Source organism: Melozone crissalis, unplaced genomic scaffold (genome assembly GCF_028551555.1).
Source record: "Melozone crissalis strain CALT ecotype California unplaced genomic scaffold, PUWL_Pcris_2 ptg000020l_1, whole genome shotgun sequence".
Classification (NCBI taxonomy): Eukaryota; Metazoa; Chordata; class Aves; order Passeriformes; family Passerellidae; genus Melozone; species Melozone crissalis.
In genome coordinates, this window is record NW_026535798.1 from 1,461,339 (window position 1) to 1,485,328 (window position 23,990).

General features: G+C 47.7%; 1 pseudogene; it reads left to right on the top strand.

The window, feature by feature from the left end:
- Window positions 1-23,990, top strand: part of LOC128937667 (CUB and sushi domain-containing protein 2-like) — a 139,446-nt pseudogene that overhangs the window by 67,204 nt on the left and 48,252 nt on the right.

Consider the following 23,990-nt stretch of genomic DNA (forward strand, 5'->3'; position numbering starts at 1 on the left):
TCATGCCAGTGATTCCCATGGCAGTTTGGAATGCCAGGTTTCCCCCAGACCAGCTAAACCTCAGCTCTCACCTCTGGAATTGCACAGGGAAAACTCCTCATCCACCAGAAAGGTTCTAAAATTTTGGTGGGATTAGGTGGAAGCGACCTCTGTGTCATCCCAGTGATTCCCATGGCAGTTTGGAAGCCCAAATTTCCCCTATACCAGCTAAAATTCAGCTCTCACCTCTGGAATTGCACAAGAAAAACTCCTCCTCCATCAGAATAGTTAGGGTTTCAGCATTATTTCAGTGCTTTGAAGAATCAAGGCTGGTTTGTCCCCAAAAAAGGGGCTGATTGAAATGCAGAACTCCAGACTCTTCTGAGATTATTCAAGCTCCAGGACTCTGTGGAGAAGGAGACAAATCCAGGCTGAGTTTTTTTTTATATTAACCAAAGGAATGGTTTTGAAGGAGGCATTAATATTGCAAGGATGTGCTGAGCCATCTTCCCAAGAATCCTCTGTCCTCATTGAAGTGTCACACTCCAGGAGAGGCGTAATCCACGTTTCCAGCTCACAAATGACTGGAAAGGGAGAAAGATTTCCTGTTAATGCAAGGAATGTACTCCTTGTCAGAGGAATTACATTTTCTCAGCAGGTTTGTCATCAGCTGCTCATCTGAGGAAAGTTCCTATCGATCTCCACTGGTGAGGAGCTGCTCTTGGTCCTCACAAAAGGAAGAAAAAACCCCCATTTGTGTTTTTCTTAAATCAAGGCTCATCTCTGAGTCAGTCTGGGGGAAAAATGTGGATTTTTTAGCAGCTGCTCCTTGGGAAAGAGAGTTGAGGAGATGCAGCCCAGTGTGCAGAGTAAATTAGGGCTGAGGAGGAGGGTGCAGATCCTCCAGTGTGGAAATGCTGCTCCTCAGGTGGGCAGCACTGTGGAGTTCCATCAAATCAGACTTTTAGTTTGATATCCCTGGATCTCAGCTCACATTGCCTGAAGGATTTGTCCCTGTTTGCACTTGTGGATCCAGGAACCACTCCTGGATCACCTGTAGGACAAATCCTGGAGGGTTGGAGTTGCTTTTCCAGCCTGAAGCTGGAATTCAGAGTGGGTTGGTTCTTTCCTTCCCTTTTCCCTCCAATACTCAGGATCAGCTCAGTGCCAGGAGCAAATTCCTTAATTTGAGGTGACCCCAAATGAGGGCATTTATCAGGAGCTGCTGGTTCTTCCCAAAAAAAAACCCCAAAGGACAAACCCAGGGTGTTGCTGTGAGCAGATCAGGGACTAGGTGGGATGAATTCCTCATCATTTCTCTATTCTGGAGCTCAGTGAAACTGCAGAGAAATCCTGGAATGGTTTGGGTGGGACGGGACCTTAAGGAGATCCTGGAATGGTTTGGGTGGGATGGGACCTTAAGGAAATCCTGGAATGGTTTGGGTGGGAAGGGACCTTAAGGAGATCCTGGAATGGTTTGGGTGGGACGGGACCTTAAGGAAATCCTGGAATGGTTTGGGTGGGAAGGGACCTTAAGGAGATCCTGGAATGGTTTGTGTGGGAAGGGACCTTAAGGAGATCCTGGAATGGTTTGGGTGGGAAGGGACCTTAAGGAGATCCTGGAATGGTTTGGGTGGGAAGGGACCTTAAGGAGATCCTGGAATGGTTTGGGTGGGAAGGGACCTTAAGGAAATCCTGGAATGGTTTGGGTGGGAAGGGACCTTAAGGAAATCCTGGAATTGTTTGGGTGGGAAGGGACCTTAAGGAAATCCTGGAATGGTTTGGGTGGGAAGGGACCTTAAGGAAATCCTGGAATTGTTTGGGTGGGAAGGGACCTTAAGGAAATCCTGGAATGGTTTGGGTGGGAAGGGACCTTAAGGATCATCCACGGGCAGGGACACCTTCCACTGTCCCAGGTTGTTCCAAGCCCCATCCAGCCTGGCCTTGGAGACTTCCAGGGATCCAGGAGCAGCCAGAGCCCCTCTGGGCAGTGATGGTTTGATCCCAGGAATGGCTTTTCCAGGCTGGATTTGTTGTCCCTCCTAGGTCTACGATGGCACCAACAGCTCTGCCCGGCTGCTGGGCACCTTCAGCCGCTCGGAGCTGCTGGGCACCAGCATCAACAGCACCTCCAGCTCCATGTGGCTGGAGTTCATCACTGACCCTGCCAACACCAGCAAGGGCTTCGAGCTGCAGTTCTCCAGTGAGTTCCAATCCCACAGGTCAAGGTGTATTTTTGTGGTTTTGTGTTGCACATGAGCAAAGAGTCCTTTCTGGGGTGATCTTGTACCCAAAGTGGAGTTGGAGTGTGGGAGAGCACAGCATCCCAGGATTATTGAGGGTGGGAAAGCCCTCCAAGCCCACCCAGTCCAAGCTGTGCCTGATCCCCAGCTTGTCACTGAGTGCCACATGCAGCTGTTCCTTGGACACCTCCAGGGATGGGCACTCCAAACCTCCCTGGGCAGCCCCTTCCAACCCTTTCCATGCAGAAATTCCTGCTGGTGTCCAACCTGACCTCCCCTGGCACGGGTCAAGGCTGTTTCCTCTTCCCCTGTCCCTGTTCCCTGGGATCTGATCAAACTATTCCTGTCAAGCCTGTAGCGATCCCGAAATCCAGATCAAAACTCCAACATTAATTAAAACCCTTCTGATTTCCGAATGGCCCCTTTGCTCCCCAACAAATCATTGTAAGAAGAAAACCCCACCGTGGCTTTGTGTGAGACCCTCCTGGCTGTGAAATCCCTGCTGCCAACAGCTGCCCTTGCTCCCTGTGCAGGTTTTGAGCTCATCAAGTGCGAGGACCCCGGCGTGCCCCAGTTTGGGTACAAGGTGCACGACGAGGGACACTTTGCTGGCAGCTCAGTGTCCTTCAGCTGTGACCCTGGCTACACCCTGAGAGGCACCAGGGTGCTGGTGTGCCTGACTGGGGAGAGGAGAGGAGAGCCTGGGACCGGCCCCTGCCGACCTGTGTGGGTGAGACACCTTCTCCTCCTTCTCCTTCTCCTTCTTCTCCTTATTCTCCTCCTCATTCTCCTCCTTATTCTCCTCCTCCTTCTCCTCCTCCTTCTCTTTCTTTTCCTCCTTTTTCTCCTCCTCCTCCTCCTCCTTCTCTTCTCCTCCTCCTTCTCCTTCTCCTCCTTCTCCTCCTTCTCCTCTTTCTCCTCCTTCTCCTCTTTCTCCTCCTTCTCCTCCTCCTCCTCCTCCTCCTCCTTCCCCTTCTCCTTCCTCCTTCTCCAGGAGAGATTTCCTGGCATCCCACACCCTGAACATCCTTGGTCCCTGCTTTGCTGATCCACTGACATGAACTCTGCTGTTAATTGCATCTGCACTAATTGAGTTGTGTGTGGTGAGGGTCCTCGAGATGGAGACACCTCCTGCTCCTCCAGCACTCTCCAGACCGAGATTTGGATCACACACCCTGAACACCCTTGGTCCCACACCCTACCCTACAAAAAATGGTCCTACCCTGACCATTTTTTTGTCCTAGCTTTGCTGATCCATTGACATTAACTCTGCTATTAATTACTCCCATCTACGCTAATTAAGTTGTGGTGAGGATCCTCTGTGAGGCATCTCAAGGTGGAGACACCTCCTGCTCCTCCAAAACCTCCAGGAAATTCTTTCCTTGTGGATTCCATGAAATTATTTCCTTGTGGATTCCATGCCCTGACCACGCTTTGCTGATCCATTGACATTAACTCTGCTGTTAATTGCATCTGCACTAATTAAGTTGTCTGTGGTGAGGGTCCTTGAGATGGAAAAACTTCCTGGAAGTGATTTCCTTGGATCCCACTCCCTGGCCACCTTCTGTCCCTGCTTTGCTCATCCATGTGACATTAACTCTCCTGTTAATTGCATCTGCACTAATTAAGTTGCGGTGAGGCTCCTCTGTGAGGCATCTCAAGATGGAGACACCTCCTGCACCTCCAGGAAATTGGATTCCCCACCCTGACCACCCTTTGCTGATCCATGGACATTAACTCTGCTGTTAATTGCCCATCTCCACTAATTAACGTGGTGAGGCTCCTGTATGAGACAGAGAGCACCTGAAGCAGCTCTAACATGAAACCCTCTGCCCTAAACCCACATTTGACAAGGGATTTTTGCTTCCTTGTGCTGTTCCAGCCTTGTCCTTTCACTCTGGACATGTTGAAGTGAGTGCCACCTCCTGATAGTGACACCAACGTGTGTCCTGTGTGACAGCTCAGAGCCAGTTTTATTTCAGAGCTGCCTGACACCTGATCCCGTCCCCAGACATTTCAATTCCCTTTGCAGAGTTCCCTTTTCACCTGCAGCTCTTCCAAATTCCGCTTTGGGGTTCTGTGTGTTAAATGAATGGGGCTGATTGCTGATTCCCGTCCTGCCATGCCCAGGACATGGGGGAGTTGTTGGACACCGAGTCCCCTGGGAGATCTGCACACCCAGGGATGTGCTCAGCCCCTGGCACTCCGTGTTCCCTCTCCCAGGAGGCAGGGCCAGTCCTTGGCTGGGATTTCAGCCTCATTTATTGATGTAAAAAGATAAATCTCCGCCATTTGTGCGTTTTCTTAACCTTCAGCCTGTTTGCTCTTCGTGTGTTGGATATGAGGCCGTGTCTGAGCGTGTGGAAATTAAAAAGAAATGAAAGAAAACGGAAAAAAATGAAAATTACAGAATTTGAATGGATATGTTATGGAAATTACTCCAAATCCTCACATTCTTTGCAGTTCATTTACAGCGACATTTACAAGTTCTTTGGCTTCTTATCCTTCATTTTCTGATGAATCCAAGCAGAGGAGCAGAGCTCCTTCACCCCCACGTGTGGAGCAGGGAATCAGGATCCTGACAGGCTCTGCTTTTGCTCCCTGGAGATTCAGAAAGGTGCAGGGAAGCTTTGCCAGGTGTTCAGAAATTCAGAATAACTCTGATAACTCAGCTGAATTCAACAATTCCCTTCATCTTTGTAAGCTTTTAGAATCCCTGGAAAAAGCCAGGAATAATCTCTGTTGCAGGGTGAGCTTGTTGCCAAGCAAGAGCCACAGAAAGCCACAAATCTCCTCCCTAACCCCATAAATATTTTTGTTCCAGCTGAGTGTGGAGGGACAATCAGAGGAGAGACCTCGGGACGGATCCTTTCTCCAGGATACCCAACTCCCTACGACCACAACCTCAACTGCATCTGGACCATCGAGGCAGAGCCTGGGTGCACCATTGGGTGAGCTGGGCTCCTGTGGTTTGGCTTCTTTCCCACTTGGAGCTGGTTTTTTCAAAAAAATCCCCACGGATTTCTCGCAGAAACAAAGATCAAAAATTAAATAAAGCAAAGGAGGGAGAAGCTGAGGGACGAGCAGGGAGAAGTCACTGCGTTGGTTCCAGAATCAGGGAATGGTTTAGGATGGGATTGAGGATTTATGGGGTTTATTTCCCAGGTTGCTCAGAGCCCCCAGAGGCATCACTGCTCCTCTGTTTTCAGCCCTGGGTGGTGACACCAGACCATGTCCTGGTCCTGCCCATGGTGTTCCTGAGCTCAGACATCCCAGATGAGCTTTGGTGCCCATGGACAGCTTCCCACCCCTCTCCTTAATGGGATGCATCCAGAATCAAACCCTTTTTTCCACCAGATCAATGAGGAACATCCCAAAAGTGCTGAATGGCCACACAATCCTGGAATGGGGGTGTTGTAGGAAATCACAGGGAATGTCCCAGAATCCAGGGAATTCCTTCTCCCTGATCCTTCACTTCTGCCCCACCACCCCCTGAGTGATGTTTGCCAAACCCTTCAGGGCTGCCCTGGGTGTTCCCAGGGATTCCAGGCTGGCCAAAACCCACAAAAAAACTGGAATATTTGGGCAAGCCAAGCTTTGACTGAGTGGGATTTGAGGGGGAGAAATGCACCTTAAAAGTTCTGAATAACAACAACAATAATAATAATGATGATAATGATAAATAATAGTAGTAGTAGTAGTAGTAATAATAATAATAATAATAATAATAATAATAATAATAGTAGTAGTAATCCTCTCCCATCAGAGTTCCCAGTGCTTCTCAGCCATTCCTGGCTCACCCCAAGCCCATTGCTGTTCCATCCTGAATTCCTTCCCTCTCCATCCCATTTTCTCCTCCCTGCTGCCTCAGCACCCATCCCAGCACAGCCTGGCCCTCAGGGTGAGCTCTGTGCTGCTTTTAGCCCGTGGAGTTCTGCTGGAGGCAGGTTTGGCCTGGTGTTTTCACATTTTTATTTCATGCAGAAATTCCCTCCATTAGCGCTGCCCTTCAGAATGGCTCAATAATGGATGGGCTTGGGTGTGAGCAGAGGAGGAAAAGCACAGCAAAAACAGCTGAATCCCTGCACAGGCAGCTTCCACTCGAAATCTCCTCTATTTTTGTTCTCCTGGAAAAGGTTTTTATAGGACAGAGTAGAGAAGTCCCTTTTTCCCCCCTATCCAAAGGCTGCTTCAGCAACTTTGCTCTTGTAATCCCTAAAAGCATGAGCAGAGGTTTGGGATCAACCAAAGGCTTGGAAGAGGCCAGCAGTGAAAGGAGAAGGTTCTGGAAGGTGTCAGAGCCGCACACACCTGGTGACCCTGCCCTTCCCAGGGATCAGAGCTCCCTCTCCCTGCCCCTTTCATCTCCCAGCCCCAGCAGCAGCACAGCTGATCTCAGGGGAGTGGAGAGAGCACATTCCCAGCAACTTCATTTTTATGGTAATCCATTGGAAAAATAATCCTCTTCACGCATGATACAATTGCATAAAGCTCTCATTTATAACTTACATGAAAATTAATCACCAGAGCTTTTGGAATGAAGCTGTAGCTGCGCAGCACCAGGGGAAGGGCAGGGGGGGTGAGACAGCGAGAAAAATGAGTCTGCACCTCAGAGCCATGAAAGGGAAAGGGCTGCTCTTGCAGAGGGGGCTTGGAGTGCCTTGGTTGGGCTGGGGGTGAGGAGGAAGGTGGAGGAAAAGCAGGAGGTTGTGTGGAAAATGGATGGAAATTCCTTACCCAGCTGGGAGCAGAGGACACAGAGACATGGCAGAGTTGTGGTCAACCCCTGAGCCCAGTGTTGTGAAATTCCACTGATGTTGTTAATTCCCATTTTCATGGGTATTGACAGGTTCCACTTTGCAGAGTTTCATCTAAAAACAGCAGAGAAAATACCCAGAGCTGGAAGGGACCCACAGGGACCAAGGGTTGTTCACACTCAGGGTAGAGCTGGGCTCTCCTCTCTGCTCCTTGCTAAACTGGCAGAGCTTCCCCACTCTCACACTTATATTTACATAAATATAATCTCCCCAGTTTCTAATTTGGTTATTGGTTTTGTTTTGGGTTTGGTTTGGTTTGGGTGTTGATGTTTGGGGTTTTTTGTTTGGTTTCTTTTGTTTTGGTTTGTTGGTTTGGGTTTTTTTTGTTTGTTTTTTTGTTTGTTGGTTTGGGGTTTTTTGGGGTTTTTTGGGGGGTTTTTTTTTGGTGCTTGTTTGTTTGTTTGAGGTTCTTTTTGTTTGGTTTGGTTTGGTTTGGGTTTTTTTGTGGGATTTTTTGTTTGTTTTTTACTGCATTTCCATGCCTATAATTGAGAAATATTTGGGATTGTCAGAGTGCACGAATAAAATTCCTTTCCCCTCAGGAATAAAATTCCTTTCCCTCTGGAATAAAATTCCTTTCCCCTCAGGAATAGAATTCCTTTCCCCTCAGGAATAAAATTCCTTTCCCTCTGGAATAAAATTCCTTTCCCCTCAGGAATAGAATTCCTTTCCCCTCAGGAATAAAATTCCTTTCCCTCTGGAATAAAATTCCTTTCCCCTCAGGAATAGAATTCCTTTCCCCTCAGGAATGGAATTTCTTCTCCTTTCCCCTCATGAATCAAACTCCTTTCCCCTCAAGAATAAAATTCCTTTCCCTCAGGAATAGAATTCCTTTCCCCTCAGGAATACAATTTCTTTTCCCCTCAGGAATAAAACTCCTTTCCCCTCATGAATAAAACTCCTTTCCCCTCCATTGTCTGCTGCAGCAGGGGCTGTGCCTGGTCTCACACCTCAGGCTGAGGGAAAAGCTGAGATGTCAATGTGGAATAGCTGGATTTGCTCCAGAGAACTCCATATCTGATACCCCAGCAGATTCCAGCCTGATCACCTGGATCATCCAGGTGTTCTCCCCCTGAATTTGTTTTTTCTCAGATAAATGGGGTGGTTTAGGCAGCCCTGGAGCTGCTGGTGGCAGTTCCAGGGTGTCCCCCCAGCCCAGCTCAACCCCTGGCAGCCTCCCCCTGATCCCAAGGTCTCCAGGGATGAGTTTTTAGTTTTTCCCAGCAGTTCTGGCTCACTGGGCCCAGTTAAGGCTGGGAACAAACCTAATCACAGCAAGGCAGCCGTGGAGAACAGCTCTGCACCATCCATCCTGATTTTCCTCAGGCCTGGCTTTATTTCTCTTTGCTCAAGGTCTCTGCTTGGGAGATTTATGATTCAGCTCTTTTGGTTTCTCCCAGCTTCTCTGGGCATCATTTTGTTCCTGAGGATTTTGCAGTGGGGCTTTTTTCTTTTTTTTTTTTTTTTTCCTCCCCCTTTTTTTTATGTCTCTCCCCTGATTTATTTATGTTTGCCCCAGATAAATGGGAAAGCAGCCAAGTGAAAGCTTCCCTGTTTGCCTCTGTGGGCTGGCAGGGATTTCAGCACAGCACCTGATGGGTTTATTTTTTACAGAAGTTTTTTTTTCTGTTTCTAGGTTTCTGTCCCCGTTTCACACTGGGGTTGAGTTGCCCATGCTTGGCCTGATTTTGCTGTGCCAGAGGGAAAATGGGGCAGTGACAAACAGGGACAGGGAAATTCCTCCTGTCCAGGTGGGATTGGAGTGCAGGAGTGGATGGGATCAACTCCTGCTCCATCCCCAGGGAATGCTCACATTCCCAAGAGCTCCAGGAGGGTTTGGACAACACCCCCAAGGACAGGGTGGGATTTGGGGATGTCTGAAAAATCCCTTCACCAGGATTTCTTCTCCTGGGAAGCTGAGAAGCCTCAGAGAAAAATGAAAACAATAATTATCTGATTTGCTTCTCCTCTGTTTTGCTGCTTTGGAATGTAATTTAGAGATTGTTTATCCAACAGGTGATTGTTTCATTGGTTTTGTGTGAATTGTTTTAACTTAATAACCAATCACAGTCAGGCTGTGTCAGACTCTGGAAAGAGTCACGAGATTCATTTTTATCCTTTAGCCTTCTGTCTTTATCCTTTCTCTATTCTTTAGTGTAGTTTAGTATAATTTATATAATATATAGAACATAATATTTAGTAGTAATAATAATAATAATAATAATCTATAAGTAATATAATAAAAATTATATTATATATATATAATATCAACATATGTAAATATATATAAATAATATCATGTAAATATAATATAATATAATATAATATAATATAATATAATATAATATATAATGTAATATAATATAATATAATAATGATGTAACATAAAATTTAGTATAATTTGTATAATATAATAAAATAATCAATTAGCCTTCTAAAAACATGGAGTCAAATTCAAGACTCAAAAAATACCACAACAAACCTCACTCCAGGCCTGAATTCCAGATGAAACAACACATTCTGTGTGAGCCTGGCTGCCTGAATTTGGCACAAACCACACTCCAGGCCTGAATTTCGGGTGTTTTTTGCCCCTCAGGCTCCATTTCATGGTTTTCCACACCGAGGAGTTCCACGACGTGCTGCGGATCTGGGACGGGCCGGTGGAGAACGGGATCCTGCTGAAGGAGATGAGCGGCTCGGGGCTGCCTGGGGACATCCACAGCACCTTCAACTCCGTCATCCTGCAGTTCAACACCGACTTCTTCACCAGCAAGCAGGGCTTTGCCATCCAGTTCTCAGGTGGGATGGGCAGGGGTTCCTCAAAAACCTGACCAGACCCAGAGGGAAACCCCAACCAAACCCCAGCCCTGCAAACATATTAATTTCAATTATTTAGGGTGATATATTCCAATATTTATGGAATGTTCAGGTTTGTGCAGTTGTTTTGGAGTGATAAAAACAGGGAGTGGTTGGGTGAGTGATGATGTGACTTTGCCTGGACTGAGACACATTGAAACATCTTCCCAAGTTTGGGTTTTCTGTTTTTTCTTTCCATAACTTTCTGTCTAGGGTGTCTTGCTTGGCTGGGGGAACAAGGCAGCATTTTGGGGAGAATTTCTGCTGGGTTTCAGAGCTTTGGGATGACCCAGACAGAGGCAGAGCTTTGTGTTACGCAGCACAGCGGTGCCATCCTGGGGTTTTTTTGCCACATTTGTGTCTCATCCTGCCAGGAAGGACCAGCCTGGGCTGTTAACTTCCTTATCTCCAGCTGCACAGAAAGAGAGGGATTTCCTCTGGCTCTTTCAAGAGCAGCTTTCTCTAAACTGCCTGGCTGTAACAGACTCTCATCAACTTAGCAGGAAATAAGCTCCTGATCTGGAGCTGGGCTTTATTGACTGCTCCTGCTCAAAGCCTTTGTTCAGCAGGTGTGACTAAGCAGCCAGACCTGAGCTCAGACCTGTCCACTTTGGGATCTTGGGACCTTTAATGAGGTGGATAAGCTCACAAAACTCCTATTACTCCAGGATTTTCCCTGCTGGTAAATCCATGTGCTGTTGGCAGACCTTGAGCTCAGGCAGCAGCGAAGCTTTGCCTGTCCCCAGCTCAGGGGACATCTCAGACCTCAAAGAGAGGCAGCAACAAGTCTGGAAAGGAAACAAACACATTTCTGAAAGGTCAGGCTTGATGCTTCACAGATCTTGAGGCTAAATTTCTCTGGCACTCAGGGGAAAGCGTGAAGTGCTGGTGGCTGAGTTGATTTTGCAGCATGTGCCTTGGCACAGAACTCTCCAAAAGCACCGTGGAGGATCAGTGGGTGTCTGGCCTGATGGAGTAAACAGCCATGTGCACAATTCTACATCAAAGCTGCTCCCTGGGTGCTGCTCTTGAACTTGCTGGTCCCCAGAGCCTTTCCCAGCTGGAGTGGCAGATGCTCAGAGCAAAGGGAAAAGCACTTTTTGTGTGTCGGGGAACTTTGTGGGATGCTGAAGGAGGAGGGATGGGGAAACAAGGCATGGCCTGGATGTCTGGGTAAGGACAGAGCCTGAGGGCAGCCAGTGCTGCAGGCCTGGTGTTAAATAAACATTGATATTCAGGAGTGCTTTTAATTCCCTGCAGTGTCCACAGCCACATCCTGCAACGACCCAGGAATCCCCCAGAACGGGAGCCGGAGCGGGGACAGCCGGGAGGCCGGGGACTCCATCACCTTCCAGTGCAACCCCGGCTACAGCCTGCAAGGGGAGGCCCAGATCACCTGTGTGCAGATCCAGAACAGGTTCTTCTGGCAGCCTGACCCTCCCACCTGCACAGGTACACAAGGAAACAGACACAGATCTGTGACCTGAATCCATGGACACAAGGCCATGTCCTGGCACACGAACATAGATCCACGACCTGAATCCATGGACAGATCCATGTCCTGAATCCATGGACACAGGGCCATGTTCTGGGCCCAGGGACACAGATCCCTGTCCTGAATCCATGGACACAGATCCCTGTTCTGAGCCCATGGATGCAGATGCATGTTCTAAACCCATGGATGCAGATCTGTGACCTGGATCCATGGACACAGATCCATGATCTGAGCCCAGGGATGCAGATCCATTATCTGAGCACATGGACACAGATCTGTCATCTGAATCCATGGACACAGATCCATGATCTGTGCCCATGGATGCAGATCCATGTCCTGGGCACATGGACATAGATCCCTGTGCTTAATCTGTGGACACAGATGCTTGTTTTAACTCCGTGGACACAGATCCCTGTCTTGAGCCCATGGATACAGATCCATGTTTTAAACCCATGGACACAGATCCATGACCTGAATCCATGGACACAGATCCACGTCCTGAATTCATGGACACAAATCCATGTCCTGAACCCATATACACAGGTCCATGTTCTGAGCCCAGGGACACAGGTCCATGTTCTAAACCAATGGACACAGATCCACATCCTGAATTCATGGACACAGATCCATCCTGAACCCTGTTATAAAATTTCACTCCACACATCTTAAAAAATCAAGAAATATTTTTAAAAAAATATCCTTCAGGTCTCCACAGCTGTGATTAAAAATGCTGATTTTCTAATACTTCAAATTGTACTTCAAATTATACTTCAATTGTTTATAGTTTTTTTCCCAGCCAATTTTAATATGAAGTGACAAAGGATTTGGAGGAATAATCAGTGAAATATCAGTAACTGGGGGAGAGGCAGCCTAGTTGGAGCTAAACTGGGAAAACTCAGTGTTAAATTTAGGGCTGACTGGGGGTATTTAGCATTTCAGATGCGTTTTCCCCTCTTTGTGGCACCACTGTGAAACAATCCAGGCTGGGAGAGCCCCGGGAGGTTTGGGCCATTTGAAGTCTGCATCCCTCCCAGTCCCAGGCACCACTGGCTGGGTCCAGCTCCTGCTTCAAACCCTTTGGAGACTCTGGGTGGGATTTTCAAAGGAATCCGAGGGTGTTGAACACTTGTCTCCCTCAGGCTTTTCAAAAATGAGTCCTTAGATTTCAGTTTCTGCAGAGTTTTCCCCTGACGTTACAGTATGGGAGGGGAAGGCACCCTTGGGGTTAAAATTGGGATGAATGGGCACAGAAGAGATGCTGGTGTGTTCTTCCAAGGCATTTTTGGGGGGACTTTCAGCCAAATTTTCCATATCTGTACTGTGATTTCAGTAGAAGGATAACATTTCTCCATTTTTGGACTTGAAAAAGCTCTCTAACAGGTACTATGGCATTTCTAGACCAGCCCCACTGGGGTTTACCTGATATTTTTCCTGATATTTTTCTTTATCAAAGCTCACAGGACAATCCCACATGCTCACTCCTTCATGGAAAATGTTTCCAAGATTTATCCCATCATTTTTATCCCATCCCAGCTCATTTCCCACTCTGTAGCTGCTCTCAGACCTCCCCACAGGCTGTGCTCTCCCTGCTCTCATTCCATCCCAAATGTGGGAAGTTTGGTGGTTTCTCCAAGGTATTTTTGGGGGACTTTCAGCCAAATTTTCCATATCTGTGCTGTGGTTTCCTGGTGTGTCCCAGAAGGATGACATTTCTCCATTTTTGGACTTGAAAAAGCTCTCTAATCCCTACTATGGCATTTCTAGACAAGCCCCACTGGGTTTTACCTGATACTTTTCTTTATCAAATTCCACATGCTCATTCCTTCATGGAAAATGTTTCCAAGATTTATCCCATCATTTTTATCCCATCCCAGTTCATTTCCCACTCTTTATCTGCTCTCAGACCCCCTTCCTTTCACCCCAAATACGTGAGGGCCGATCTGGGAAACCTCCGAGCCCTCACAAAGAGCCTGCATAATAAAAAACTGACAGGAAAAATATCAGTCATGTTTTGCCACGGTGAGAAACACGAGCAGGCACTTTGAGCCTTAAAAAAGCAATAATTGATTTTTCAATCAGCTTGGCATTTAATGTGCTGGGAAGTGGAGTAAACACGACAGAGCCATTTAGGCCCAGACGTGTTTTCACCTCGTTACGGGCGAGCAGGCCTTGACAGGGACTTCCATAAATGCAGCAGGAAAGTGGAATTTCTCCCTCTCTCTCCCTCCTGGCTCTTCACTTATGGATTTTAGGAAGGTCCTGGTGGCATCCAGAGATCTCTTTGAGGTGTTTGACAGAGCCCTCACCTGGCAGAGCCACCACAACCTCATGTCCTACATGAGCCTCAGGGTCACTTCCCACTAAAATGCCCCACAAGGATTCTGTGCTGTCTCAATCCCCTCTGTCTATCACATCTCCTTTATTTTATTCCATTCCTGCTTCCCATTTGGTGCTTTGGAAGTCTGCGTGCTCTAAATTGTGAAAAACGCCAATCACTTGTTTTTGAAATTTTAAAAGTTTAATAGTAATAAAATGGTTATAAAAATAGTAATACAATTAGAATTAATTAACATTAATTCTATTCTATATAATAATTATTAATATTAATTAATAATAATTTGGACAAATTGAATTAGGAGAATATGAGACAATAAATACAAAGAGTTACAGACGGTCCGGGGACCTTTTCTGGGCAGCATGAGCCTGAAAAAGGACACAGTTAACAAACGATTAACCGTTAAAAAAAATAACCTGTTGCATATTCAAACACCTCATACATGATGCATAAATTCCATTCAAATACAGGATTCTGTCTGGGCAGTGTCAGCTTCTTCCTCTGAATCCTAACAGCACCTTTGAGGTGGGAAGAAGTTAGTTTCTTTTGATAAGAGGGCAATAAATTCTTTTTTTCTGAAAGATTTAGGTGTCCTGTGGCTGCTATCTCAATGCGAGTCCTTTCTTTAAAAAAGTATCCTACATAGCATAGTTTCTATTTTAACATTTTGTTATAACCTAAAACTATATTTAACACACTACTTAAGAGGATTAATCCAGCATTACTTCCTAACACAACACATATAACATTCATTTGAATATTTGCAAAAAGCCGATCATAAAATACGCATTTTTCACAAGAGGCTCACCCTTGGTGGTTTTCCTGCAGCTCCGTGTGGCGGGATCCTGACGGGCCCGGCTGCGGTGATCCTGTCCCCACAGTACCCAGAGCCATATCCCCCAGGGAAGGAGTGTGACTGGAAGCTGACAGTGTCCCCTGACTATGTCATTGCCCTGGTGTTCAGCGTGTGAGTACACAAGGGTTTGGTGCCATAGCCTTGGGGAGGGGACGCATGGTTTGGTGCCATGGCCACAGAGAGGGGAGGGAGGATCTGGGTGTGGATGTCTGAACTTTGGGAAGGAATCTGATGGAGCTGTCCCATGTCCCTGGATAATCTGTTCCCAGACATTTTTTGGGGAGGAGATCCTCTTATTCCAGCTGCAGTTCCTCTTTGATAGACAGAACATTGTCACATATTTTCTGGAAAAATCCAAAAATCCCTTTGGCCGGGATTCTTCTGAGAAGAATCAGAGAAAAAGGAAAACAATTCTTATCTGATTTGCTTCTCCTGTGTTTTGCTCACATGTGGAATGTGTTTGGAAATTGTTTACGCACAGGTGATTGTTTCATTGGATTCTGCTGTGAGTTGTTTTCACTCTTTGGCCAATTAGGGCCAAACTGTGTCAGGACTCTGGAGAGAGTCACGAGTTTTCATTATTATCTCTTTAACCTTCTATATTCTTTAGTGTAGTTTAGTTTGCATTCTTTAATATAATACAGTATCATAAAATAATAAATCAGCCTTCTGAGAACATGGAGTCAGATTCATCATTCCTTCCACCCCAGAAATAAATAGAACATGATGTGGCACAGCCCAGGAATCCCTGCAGCAGCTGCAGCTCTGAGACCAACCCCATCCCAACCCCTTGACTCCATCCCTACTCCTGGATCCCTCAGACATGGATAGAGGCAGGAATTTCCTCTGCCTGGCAGGATTTTGGAGCAGGAGCAGCCAGTCCCTGCCCCGGGTTTCCACATCCCAGAACATCAACGCGGAATTCTCCACTAATATGTCCTGACCCCAAGCTCTCCTCCTTTGCTTTTGCAGCTTCAGCCTGGAGCCTGGCTACGATTTCCTGCACATCTACGATGGGCCTGACTCCCTGAGCCCTCTGATTGGGAGTTTTTATGGCTCCCAGCTGCCAGAGAGGATCGAGAGCAGCAGCAACAGCCTTTTCCTGGCGTTCCGGAGCGACGCCTCCGTCAGCAACGCTGGCTTCGTCATCGAGTACACAGGTGAGGGCTGGGGGCTCAGCAGCTACCTGGGGCTTTCCCTCTGCTTATTCCCACATTATTCCACTTGTTGGAACAACTGGAGAGGCTCTAGGTGCTGTGGAAAACTCCTTCCAAGGGGAATTATTGTGTTTTGGCATCCCCAAAGCAGAGGGTGGAGAAAGGGAGGTGAAGAGGAGTGGAGTGAAACTGGAAAAGTGGTGCTCAAAAGTGTCCAAAATTTGTGCATCAAGACCCCACCAGCAGCTACCTGGGGCTTTCCCTCTACTTATTCCCAGATTATTCCACCTCTTTGGAACAAGGCTCTAGATGCTGTGGAAAGCTCCTTCCAGGGGGAATTCTGGCGTTTTGGCATCCCCAAAGCAGAGGGTGGAGAAAGGGAGGTGAAGAGGAAAGGAGTGAAACAGGAAAAGAGAAAAAGTGGTGCTCAAAGTGTCCCAAATTTGTACATCAAGACCCCACAGAGCCAGGAGAACCCAAGATTTCAGGATTTAAAGGTTGAGGATACAAATGTGTGATGAGCAGTGGGGGTTGACCAATCTGTGGCTTCCAAAACAGGGAATTGATGCTCTGAGGAAAAAGAAAATCCCATCTTTTTGTGCCCCATTCATTTGGATCTCCTGGTGCAGCTGCTGTGGACAGGAAACCATGGGATCACCTGATTTTTCATGCAGAGAAGCAAAAGCAAAACCTGTGGGCTTTACAGTTTCCTGTTTCTCCTTTCCACACCTTCCCCAAAATCTGAGAGCCCCTGATTTAATGCTTAAGCACACTTGAATTGTTCCCAGAGCCACTGCTCTCAGAAAAGCCCTTGTCTTTAATGAGCAATTTCCAAATGACAAAAGAGCAGGATTAATCAAAGCCTCTAATTATATTGCAGGCAGGGAAAAAAATTAAAGAAAAGAAAACCCCCCAAAAAAAAAGCTGTTAGAAGAAGGAAAAAAATATCTAAGTCCTGACAGCTCTGTAGTGTTCTCTGGAGTTTTTATGTGGAAATGGGATTTTAAACTCTGCAGGAAGAGAATTTTTCACTATCTACCTGCCAGGAGGGTGGAGCAAGGTGGGGTTTGGCCTCTGCACCCAGGGAACAGGGACAGGATGAGAGGGAGCAGCCTGAAGTTGTGCTATGGGAGGCTCAGGTTGGACATGAGCAGGAACTTCTGCATGGAAAAGGTGCCAGGCCTTGGAAAGGGTGGAATCCCCACCCCTGGAGGTGTCCAAGGAATAAATGAAAGAATCCCAGACTGGTTTGGGTTGGAAAGGACTTTAAAACCCATCCATGGGCAGGAACAATCCCACCATCCCAGATTGCTCCCAGTTCCATCCAGCCTGGCCTTGGACACTTCAGGGATGGGGAATCCAGGATTTCTCTGTGCCAGATGGAGATTCCTCCCCATCTCAAATATGATTTGTCCTTGTGGCTGGTGACAGGGTGGGGATGGGTCGCAGCTTGGACTCGATGGTCCTGAAGGGAATTTCCAGCCTCAGCGATCCTGGGGTTGTGTGAAATCAGAGTTTTGATTTGGCTTATGGTCCTTCAAGACCCCACTGAACCCAGGGGAACCCAGGATTTCAGGATTTAAAGGCTGAGGGTACAAATGTGTGATGGGCAGAGGGGGTTCCCCAGTCTGTGGTTCCCAAAACAGGGAGTTTGTATTTTGGGTGCCTGGGTGGGAACTGGAGCCTCCCTTCTCCCAGAATCCAAACCAAATCCCAAATCCACACCCTGCAAATGGTGCCAGTCCTTGTGAAAATCCCACACATTCTCAGGTGAAAAAAATCCTAAAAAAAATCCCATTGCACTTATCAAAGCAGCAGAGGAGCTGCGCCCGAGGAATAAAAATCCTAGGAAATTTGGTTTTTAACATTTTTTTAATATGTTTTTTAAAATTTTATCTCTTTCCCTGCAGAGAACCCCCGGGAGTCCTGCTTTGACCCAGGCTCCATCAAGAATGGCACCAGGGTGGGCACAGACCTGAAGCTGGGCTCCACCATCACCTTCTACTGTGATGGGGGCTACGACATCGAGGGGGGCCCCACCCTCACCTGTGTGATGGGAGGGGATGGGAAACCCACCTGGAACAAGCCACGCCCCACCTGTACAGGTAAATCCCACGGGAAGGGGCTGGGGGGAGGATCTGCCCAGAGCTGGACCCCTCAATGCAACCTCCATGGAAAAATGGGGGTTAATTCACAGGGGTTTTCTCAGTTTTTCTATAATTTTTTAGGGGTTTTACCAGGAATTAGATTTCATTGTTTTTCAGGGGTTTAACAGCTCTTTTTTTAAAGGAAGAGCTGATTTTGGGGAGTTTTCTTGAGGGTTTTCTTGGAGACAGACAGGAAACTGGACATGACTGATTCAGTGCCTGGCACAGGACAGGAGTCAGGAATCCTCTTAAACCTTGGCTAAACCTGATCCTTGCCAATCCAAACCCTCAGTCTTGGGTGTTGCTGAGCAGGGACAGAGCTCAGTGACAAAACAAGGGGTTTTTCCTTAGGGTTTATCTGTGGTTATTTTATTTTCTTTTCTGACTTCATGGTTTGCAGTCAGATTTGAGCTGAGAAGGGGATCAAGAGGCAGCTGGTGGGGGGAAGGAGTGAAATCCCTAATTTGGGAAGGCTGTGGCAGGAAAAACTGAGGAAAGGTGGCAAAAGGAGCTCATCCCCAGCTGTGAGTGGGGAACAGAGCAAATCCCACATTAGTTAGTGGTTTGATAATTCCAGCACAAACTCAGGGTGGGATAAACCTGATTTTTCCAATGAGAACTTTCAGGCAGCAGCACCTGGAGCAGGGGATGGTGGCTGGGGACATTTCCAGGCTCCAGGGATGCTCCATGATCCTTTTCCCTTGCAGCTCCCTGTGGCGGGCAGTACACAGGCTCAGATGGAGTCGTCCTGTCCCCAAATTATCCCCAAAACTACACCAGTGGCCATGTGTGCCTGTACTCCATCGTCGTGCCCAAGGACTATGGTACCATGCTTGGAATTTTTATGGGATTCTCTTCTTATTTGCTGGGTTTTTAATGATAATTTTTCTAAGTTCATCCAGAACTGGAGATAAGGAAGATGGGAGAGGAGGTAGCAGGAGAGGTAGCAGGAGGTGCTGTTGGGTGCTCTTTGTGCTGGAGTCAGAGAAAATTCTGGATTTGTCCAATTTTGTCCATTGCAGCTAATCAATAATTATAATTCCTCAGTGGAATTCTGCGCCTCGTGTTCCCTAGGCAGGGAAAGGGTAATGAGCCACAGGAAATTCCCAGTGGGCTGGGAATCAGTGGGAAAATGTTGAGTTAATGAAGCCAGGGGAGTCTGGTGCTGCCTCTGGAATTTGGGGATAAATAAAAGGCTCCCATTTTTCCAGGCTGTCACTCCCTGCCTGGAATAAAGGCAGCTGAAACGCAGGACAGAGGTTGTGCTGGGAAAAGAAATCCCAGTTTGGAATGTTGGGAATCCTGGGGGGTCAGGGCTTGGACTGGACGGTCCTTGGGGTCTGGTTCAGCTCAGGGGATTCTCTGAGTCCATGAAAATGCCTTGGCCCCAGAGGCTGGGTGTGGAGGGCGGTGTAGGGACAGCAATGGGGTGGCAATGGGATGACAGTGGGGACAGCACTGGGATTGAGTGAGGATGATGGTGTAATGACACTGGGGACAGAAGTGTGGTGGCACTAGGGACAACAGTGGGACAGTAGTATGGTGACATTGGGGACAGCAGCATGGTGATGCTGGGGACAGCAGTGGGATGGCAGTGTGGTGACATTGGGGACAGCAATATGGGGATGCCAGTGTGGCGGCACTGGGAACAGCAGTGTGGTGGCACTGGGGACAGCAGAGGGATGACACTGGGGACAGCAATATGGGGACGCCAGTGTGGTGGCACTGGGAACAGCAGTGTGGTGGCACTGGGGACAGCAGTGGGATGACACTGGGGACAGCAATATGGGGACGCCAGTGTGGTGGCACTGGAGACAGCAGCGTGGTGATGCTGGGGACAGCAGTGTGGTGACACTGGGGACAGCAGCGTGGTGATGCTGGGGACAGCAGTGTGGTGGCACTGAGGACAGCAGTGGGATGGCAGTGTGATGACACTGGGGACAGCAGCGTGGTGATGCTGGGGACAGCAGTGGGACAGCAGTGTGATGACATTGGGCACAGCAGTGTGATGGCCATGGGGACAGCAGCATGGTGGCACTGGGGACAGCAGTGGGATGGCAGTGTGGTGGCACTGGGGACAGCAGTGGCCGGTGCCAGCCCTGTCCCTGTCCCCACAGTGCTCTTCGGGCAGTTTGCCTTTTTCCAGACGGCGCTCAATGACGTGGTGGAGGTGCACGATGGCCCCACGGAGCACTCACGGCTGCTCAGCTCCCTCTCAGGCTCTCACTCAGGTAGGGAGCTGCTCCCTATCCCCTGTCCCTGTCCCTGCTGGAGACAGCAGCTTTGTCACAGCTGTCACCCAACACCCACTCTCTGTGGCTCATTCCTCCACCTCTGTGTCTCTCCTGTTTTCCCTCCTCCCCATCCAGGGGAATCTTTGCCATTGGCCACCACCAACCAGATCCTCATCAAATTCAGCTCCAAGGGTCAATCCACAGCCAAAGGCTTTCATTTCGTCTACCAAGGTGAGTTCAGGTGTGTTCTGGAAGTGTCCTCGGGTCGCTCCCAGGGGTGTCCTGAGTGTCCTGAGCTGCTTTTGGTGTCTGGGGGTTCTGAGCAGGGAATATCACAGGGAATTAGGATTCCTTTGGGAGCAGAGCTCTGGCAGGGCTGCTCTGGGTGCTTTGTATTCTGCCCTTTCATTCCCACTCAGCCTGAACCCTGCACATCCCAGGATTACCATCAGCCCCATCCCAGCGTCGTGCCCGGAGTCACACAGGGAATTTGGAGATTTATCTCCCAGCAATTCTCCCCAGTGGCATTTTTAGCACTTTCGCTGGGTGCAAGCAGCTGAAATCCCGTCTGGCAGCTCGGAAATCCTCCCTGTGTGCGTGTCACAGGCTCGGGGCTGTCACACTGCTGCCCCTTGATCCTTTCAGTAACAGCTTTGTGCTGCGCTGGGCGAGAACAACTCGGGGATTTTATGGGAGTAAATAGCAAATGATGCATGGAACAGTGGGAAAGCAGAAGGGATTTCTCACCCACGTGCTCCCTGGAGTTATCTGTGGGAACATCCAGGCTTGTGCTGCAAAGAGGGGACAGACACTGGCACGACCTGACCTGAGCCTTCTGCAGGGGTGAAGCAAAGCATGGTTTGGATTTTGGAGTAGTTGGAGATCTGTTCTCTTGAATTCCTGCCTAATGAGTGTGAAACAGCCGTGGTTGTGATTGTAATCTTCAAAGAGCTCAGCAGAACAAAGGTTTTGATGAAAGCAGGGAAGGTTTCCTCCTCCCTCCTGCAAGAGCTTGCACGGGAAGCAAGGGGAAAAGGGCGATCCTGATTTGGATCTGCCTGGCCAGACTCTAATTAGCTAAACACTCATAAATTTAAAGCAACTCAGAGGAAAATATTAATTGAATTCTTCCTTGGCAATAGACCTGGGTTTTTTTGATGGGTTTTTCTCCTCACTTACCTGCCAGACTCATTCCTGTCTTTGTAATTCCCAGTATTCAACAGGAAAATCAATAATTTTAGCACCATCACAACTTAAATCCCCCTTTTCTCTCTTTTCCAAAGGAGATTTTTTTCCCAATTACTGTTCCTTCATGACCATGAGGCCCAGGGAGCTGAGGAACCGAAAGGCTCCTGCATTGGGTGACAAAACAATGTTTTGGGAAGCCACTGCCAAATCCTTTGGTTCCCCTGGGTAAAAACAGCCTTTTGGTGTGGGGAAAGTTCTCTGGAAGGAGGCAGTGGGGGGATTCTGGATGTCCCAGCTGCTTTTATTTCAAGTATAGAATCATTAAATCATTAAAGTTAGAAAAAACCTCCAAGATCTTCAAGTCCAACCTTCATCCAGGTGCCCCCATGCCCACCCAGCTGTGTCACCAAGTGCCACCTCCACTCGGTCTGGCATGGAGCCACTTGAACTCAGATCACCTGAGCTGGCAGAACTGGGAGTGAAATGTTGTTTTTTTTCTCTTCTCAGTGGTCATGCTTGGATTCAGCTCACTTTTGGGGTTTAGGTGCTTTGGGATTTAGGAATGATCAGTCAATGGTCATGCTTGGATTAAGCCAATCTTTAGGATTTAGATGCTTAGGGGTTTAGGAGTAATCACTCAATGGTCATGCTTAGATTAAGCCAATCTTTAGGATTTAGGTATAATCAGTCAATGGTCATGCTTGGATTAAGCCAATCTTTGGGATTTAAATAAAATCAAGTTGTGGTTATGCTTGGATTCATCCTCTCTTTGTGATTTAGATACTTTGGGGTTTTGGATACAATCAGTCAGTGGCCAAGTTTGGATTTAGCCCCTCCTTGGGGTTTAGATACAATTGGTCAATGGTCATGTTTGGATTCAGCCCCTATACTTTAAGGTTTTAGATACAATCAGTCAATGGCCAAGTTTGGATTTAGCTCTTCCTTGGGATTTAGATACTTTGGGGTTTAAGTACAATCAGTCAATGGTCATGTTTGGATTCAACTCTGATACTTCAGGTTTTTAGATACAATCAGTCAATGGTCAAGTTTGCATTCAACCCCTCGTTGGGGTTTAGATACAGTCAATGGCCAAGTTTGAATTCAGCCCTTCCTTTGGGATTTAGATACTTTGGGGTTTAGGTACAATCAGTCAATGATCATGTTTGGATTCAGCCCCAATACTTTAGATTTTTAGGAACAGTCAATGGCCAAGTTTGGATTCAGCCCCTCCTTGGAGTTTAAATACTTTGAGATTTAGATACAATCAGTCAGTGGCCAAGTTTGAATTCAGCCCTTCCTTTGGATTTAGATACTTTGGGGTTTAGGTACAATCAGTCAATGGTCACGTTTGGATTCAGCCCCTCCTTGGGGTTTAGGTACAATCAGTCAATGGTTGTGTTTGGATTCAGCCCCTCTTTGGGGTTTAGATAAATCAGCCAATGGCCAAGTTTGGATTCAGCCACCCTTTGGGATTTAAACACTTTGGGGTTTAGGTACAATCATTCAATAATCATGTTTGGATTCCCCCCCTGACACTTCAGGCTTTGGGTACAATCACTCAACAGTCAAGTCTGCACCCAGCACCTCTCCGCATTCAGACGCTCAGTAATTCCAGTGTAAAACAGACAAATCTTCTCTCCACCATCTCCCTGCCAGCACTAACTCTGTTTTGCCTGTGTCCTCCCTGTGTGCCAGCCGTGCCCCGCACCAGCGCCACGCAGTGCAGCTCGGTGCCGGAGCCGCGGCACGGCCGGCGCCTGGGCAGCGACTTCGCCGTGGGCGCGCTGGTGCGCTTCGAGTGCAGCCCCGGCTACAGCCTCAGGGGCTCCCCTGCCATCCAGTGCCTGGCCATGCCCGGGGCCCTGGCCCAGTGGAACTCCTCCGTCCCCACCTGCATGGGTAGGTGCCACCTTGGTTTTTTTAAAGTTTTTCTGAGTTTTCTGGTGTTTGCGTTCTTGTCGCGCGCTTTATGTAAATAATTATTGTTCTGCGTTCTTTTATGGAGGAGGAGAAATTTTATGGGCTGTTGGTTTGTCCAGTGTCATTGGACAAGTGGCATTGTCACCCTCCAATCCACTGTCACTTTTGGAAATCTATAACTGTTAGAAATTAAAAGCTCTCTTTTTACCTTGAAAAGAGCAGCGTGTCCACGGAGTTTTATTTTAAGAGGAGAAATTTGATGGGCTGTTGGTGTGTCCAGTGTCATTGGAGAGGTGGCTCTTCCACCCTCCAGTACACTGCCACTTTTGGAAATCTATAAATGTTAGAATCAGAAATGAAAAGCTCTCTTTTTACCTTCACATCATTTTATTTCCTATAGCAACAGGTAGGTGGCACTGGGAGAGGTGGGAGCAGGGTGGGTGGCACTGGGAATGTTGTTGGGAGCTGTGCTGCTCTCTGGGTTGTCCTGAAAGGGGACAGGGGTTGGATGTTGGTGGTGTTTGTGGGTCTCTTCCAGCTTGAAGAAAAATCAACAGCAAAACAAAGCACTAATGAATTGAAATGTAAATGAATGAAATGTTCAAGACTTCTTTAGAACCTCTTGTGGTTCTGTCCAGAGAGGTTGTGGCTGTCCCATCCGTGGAAGTGTGCAAGGCCAGGTTGGACAGGGATTGGAACAATCTGGGATAGTGAAGGTGTCTGGGAGAAGGGATTTGGGGATCTTTAAGGTCCCTTCCCACCC